This window comes from Micromys minutus (assembly GCF_963924665.1).
Source record: "Micromys minutus genome assembly, chromosome: 16".
NCBI lineage: Eukaryota > Metazoa > Chordata > Mammalia > Rodentia > Muridae > Micromys > Micromys minutus.
In genome coordinates, this window is record NC_137985.1 from 21,119,837 (window position 1) to 21,125,170 (window position 5,334).

Here is a 5,334-nt window from a genome sequence, read left to right on the forward strand (position 1 = left end):
GATAAATAGACCCATAGAAACCCTTAGAAATAACAATAACAAGTTTATAAAGCTAGAGATATATCGAGAGACACACACATATCTGCCTCCATCTCCTCCTCCATTGATCTCCTCTTGCTGCCTCCTCTTCTGCTCTTCCAGCCTCTTTCCCTGCCTACCTCTCCACTGTCCAATCATGTACCACTTTAACATCAACCCACAGCAATGCATCTAATATTGTTTCTTTTTCTCAGGTTTACTTTAGCAATCCAAAGTTTTTGTGCTTCCAAGTGAATTTTAAGATTGTTTTCTTTAAATTATAAAGAATGATATTGGTATTTTGAAAGGGATTTTGTCATATTATTCACAAGTAAAGACATCTTTATAAAAGTTAATTTTATTCACCAGATGCAATTGTCATCTCAGAAGGTTCCTGCTAAATAAGCTCATCCTTTCTATTTCTTTCTGAACTCTGGCTGGCAGTTCAGCTCAGCCTTTCTGGCTCAAAACTCCTCTCCAAGCTGACTGAATCAAACTGGCTTCTCTCGTCTTTTCACTGAATTGCTCTGCTTGGAAAAACTAACTATGGAAATTGGTTCTGACCTTCAATCTCATTCTCTGGCTCATTATATCTTCACTGACAACATGTCTCTGTACAACTGTCCTCGTAAGACTGCCTTTTCTCCATGAAATAAACTGTATTGACTGCACTGGACTGACCTACCTGCCACTCAACTAAACGCAACAGAAATGGCTGACTCTCCCTGCACTGCTGTTTTAAATTACCTCTCTTTACTGTTCTTTCTCCTGAGAGTATCTTATCTCTGATTCATTTCATAAAATCTTTCTCTGATTCATCACTTTGGCTGCTACTCAATTGGATGTCACTTTCAAACATGGCTTCTTTCTTCTACCAACTCTTTTTAGATATTTTATTTATTTATATTTCAAATGTTATTCATTTTCACTCTGCAAACCCCCTATGATACCCCTCCCCTGCTTTTATGAGGGTGCTACCCTACCCACCCACTTCTGTCTTACCACCTTAGTATTCCCCTACACTGGGGCATTGAACCTTCACAGGACCAATAGTCTCTCCTTCCATTCAGGCCCTATTAAGGACATTTTCTGCTACATATGTGGCTGGAGCCATGGGTCCATCCACATGTACTCTTTGGATGGTGGTTTGATTCCTGAGAGATCTGAGGGTCTGGTTAGTTGATACTGTTATTCTTATGAGATTAAAAACCCCTTCAGCTCCTTCAGTTCTTTCCCTAACTCCTCCATTGGGTTTCCCATGCTCAGTCCAATGGTTGACTGCTAGCATCCCCATCTGTATTTGTCATGCTCTGGCTCTCTGGATACAATTATATCAGGCTCCTGATATAGTTGTATCAGCAAGCACTTCTTGGCTTCAGTAATATTGTCTGGATTTGGTGTCTATATATGAGATGGATCCCCAGGTGGGGCAGTCTCCAAATGGCCTTCCCATCAGTCTCTGCTTTAAACTTTGTCTCCATATTTTCTCCTGTCAATTTTTTTGGTCTCCCTTCTAAGGAGCACTTTGTCCTTTCTTCTTTTTGAGCTTCATATGGTTTATGAATTGTGTCTTGTGTAATTTGAGCTTTTGAGCTAATAATCACTTATCAGTGAGTGCATACCATCTGTATTTTTTATGATTGTGGTACCTCACCCAGAATAATATTTTCTAGTTCTATCCATTTGCCTAAGAATTTTATGAAGTCATTGTTTTCAATAGCTGAGTAGTACTCCATGGTGTAAATGTATTACATTTTCTCTTTCCATTTCTCTGTTAAAGGGCATCTGGGTACTTTCCAGCTTCTGGCTATTATACATAAGGCTGCTATGAACATAATGGAGCATATGTCTTGTTATAGATTAGAACATCTTTTGGGTATATGCCCAAGAGTGTTGTAGCAGGGTTCTCAGGTAATACTAGGTCCAATTTTCTGAGGAACTGCCAGACTGATTTCTGGAGTGTTTGTACCAGCTTGCAATCTCATCAACAACGGAAGACTGTTCCTCTTTCTCCACATTCTCACCAGCATCTGCTGTCACCCGAGTTTTTGATCTTAGTCATTCTGACTGGTGTGAGGTGCAATCTCAGGGTTGTTTTGATTTGAATTTCCCTGATGACTAGAGATATTGAACATTTCTTTAGGTGCTTCTTAGCCATTTGACATTTCTCAGTTGATAATTCTTTGTTTAGTGTTCCTTAAGACCAGCAGCCTGATCTCTGATTTTTGCCCTATTTATTACTCTCTTGTAAAAAGGCATCTCTTGTCATAATGTGAAACATGTTATTATTCTGAAGCCATACTTTTAACTTTTCCACATAAAAGCTAAAATGTCATAAAAAACCAAAGCCAACCAACCAAACAAAAAACCCAAGATATCAAAAAATATTCTCAGAAATAAAAGAACTTTCTGGAGGAAATCACCATCCCCGATCTCAAGCTTTATTACAGATCAATAGTCACAAACCTGCATGGTATTGGTACAGAGACAGGCAGGTAGATCAATGGCATAGAATTGAAGATCCAGAAGTGAACCCACACACCAGTGGTCATTTGGTCTTGACAAAGGAGCTAAAATCATACAGTGGAAAAAGGACAGCATCTTCAGTAAATGGTCCTGATTCAAATGGCAGTCAGCATTTAGAAGGATGCAAATCAATCCATTCTTATCTCCTGTACAGATCAAGTTCAAGTGGATCAAAGACTGAAACTAATAGAAGAGAAACTGGGGAAGACCTTAAACACATGAGCACAGCGGAAATTTTTCTGAACAGAACACCAATGGCTTACACTCTAAGATCAAGAATCGACAAATGGGACCTCATAAAATTGCAAAGCTTCTGTAAGCCAAAGGACATTGTGATTAGGATAAAATGACAACCAACAGAAGCCTTTTCTATATCTATTTAAATGACCATGAGACTTCTGACCTTGATCTCTTTTTAAGACATATGACATTACTCCTTTGTATTGAACCATCCTGTCTATTTGGAGTAAAGCCTACTTAACCACAATGAAAGAGCTTTTCTTGAGTTCTGTTTGCATGTATTTTGTCGAGAATCTTTGCAACTGGTCATAATGTAGATTGGTCTTTATTTTCTTTTGTGTTGTTCTTGTCTTTGCCTAGATTGGGTATCAGGATAATGCTGGTTTCATAAAAGTAGTTGACATGTTTTTATCTCCTTATTTAATGTAATAGTTTGAGAAGTATGGCATTTTAGTTCCTTTTTAACTATTAGGTGGAAATTAACAATATGTTTATTTAGAATTGGACTGTTTTTATTTGGGAGATCTAAAAATATTATATCAGTCTTAGTGATTGTTATATAGCTATTCAAATTATGTCATCTTGATTTAATTTTAGGAGATCATGTGCCTCTAAACATTCATTCATTTCTTTAGATTTTCCATGTTATTCTGTTTTTTGAGTTTTATTTGTATCTATTGTAATGTCCTTTTGTTTCTTAATCTTATTAACTTTCTCTCTGTCTCTTTGTCTCTATCTCTCTGTCTCTTTCTCTCAGCTAGTTTGCCGGAGAGTGTGTCAATATTATTTAACTATTTAAAGCTTTAAAAACTGTTTGCTTTATTGGGTTATTTGTTTTAATTCCACTAATTTATTCCATGACTGTATTTATTGCTTTCTATATACTGATTTTGGATATAACCTGTTTCTTTTTTCTTTTTCTTTTCCTGATCATTAAATATGTATCACTAGGTCACCAGGAACAATTCTAGTTTTTTAATTGCAAATATTTAATGCATATTTTTCTACTTTATACTTTTTTTTATTTCAACCTTTTTCCACGTGACGGGTTAAATGATGTTCACTATACTGGCACTAAACAGAAGTAATCATGGGTGAGATGGCCCTTAATGTGTTTATTTAGCTATATTATTTCAGTATCATGGCTAAAACTTTTCTTTCTAGGAGATACAAGCTTACAGCAGATTTTCTGTTCTCCTGAATCTTATAATCTTTTTGCTTGGATTTCTTTTTTTTTTAAGTGTTAAATGCTCATTATTTGATATCATATGTAAACCACAGTAAATGCCTTTCAGTGGTAAAAAGCCCCATCATTGATGTAGGGAATTCTAATTGAAACAGCGTTGTCAATAGTTGCTTCCTGGTTTAGCACTGCCTCTGAGAGGCCAGTGAGCACAAACTGAGACACAGGCAAGTCTTCTTGTTTCTAAACAGTGTTAGAGTCTTCCCCTTGTTTAAACACATTCACATACTCAGTTATATAAATCTAAGTATAAAACCATCCAGTAGGTTTGGGGTTATACCCCATATTTATGGAAAGTGAATTATAACTAATTAAGTTCAATCTCATCTAGAGGAAGGAAGAGCAGTGTTAGCATGTGTACAGCCGGAATGTTGCTTTAAAAGAGATCAGATCCACGTTACCACAGTCAGTTTTACCTAAATCAGGACTGTCCAACAAAAACTTTGTTAGCCATTCATGATCTGAATTTGGTGTATGAATTAAATTATGGTACATATTAAAAGCCATGAGACATTTGTTTTGTAATAAATAAGGCAGTGAAATTACTCATTAGTAGCCTTCTTAAGATAAGCTATTAGGTCTGCCCTTTCTTCCTTTTCCTTAATTCCAGTGAAGATCATTTTTATTCCAGGAATGTACTTTTTAGGATTCTCCAAACAGTCCATCAGGGTATCCTCTCTCCAGGTGATGCCTTTGTTCCTGTTGGCATCTGTGTAAGAGACTCCAGCAGCCTGACCTGTCTTCTGCCCAAACCATGGAGATTTGGTCCAGTCTCATGCTTGCCTCCCTTTTCCACAGGGTGGCACTGGGCACACTTCTGAACAAAAGTCTTCTTGCCCTTTTCAACATCACTCATTTTAAATTCGATCCGGGCAGGTCAACACCACAACCACTGAGACTCTTAGCCAGACGTCCTGCTCTCTTTTGTTTGGATTCCTTATTGTTAGCACTTACAGCTGTAAGCCTCCCTCTTGGGAATACTCACACTGTATTTCATAGATATGAGTGTGTGTTATGTTTTATTTTTACTGATTTCTAGAAATATTTTGTTTTTCTCCTTAATTTCCTCAACAATTCCATTTATTGTTCAATAACCTGAATTTTATTGTGTTGTTACATGTGTATGCACATGTGTGTGTATCATGGCACACATGAGAATCTCAGAAGGCAATTTTGTGGAATTGATTTTCTGCTTCCAAATACTTTTGAAACATCATGCCAACTGCCCCCGTCTTTCAGAGTTTCTGTTGAGAAATCTTTCATCTGGTCATGCCTCCGTTTGTATTTGTCCTGGTGTTTCTTTCTTG

The 5,334-nt window shown here is 36.9% G+C and overlaps 1 pseudogene across 1 annotated transcript; it reads right to left on the reverse strand.

Annotated features, from left to right (window-relative positions):
* Nucleotides 1–4,569: 4,569 nt before the first annotated feature.
* LOC308431302 (cytochrome c-like) lies at nt 4,570–4,883 on the reverse strand (annotated as a pseudogene). The gene has a single exon. The product of its transcript is annotated as a cytochrome c-like (transcript).
* Nucleotides 4,884–5,334: the final 451 nt, after the last annotated feature.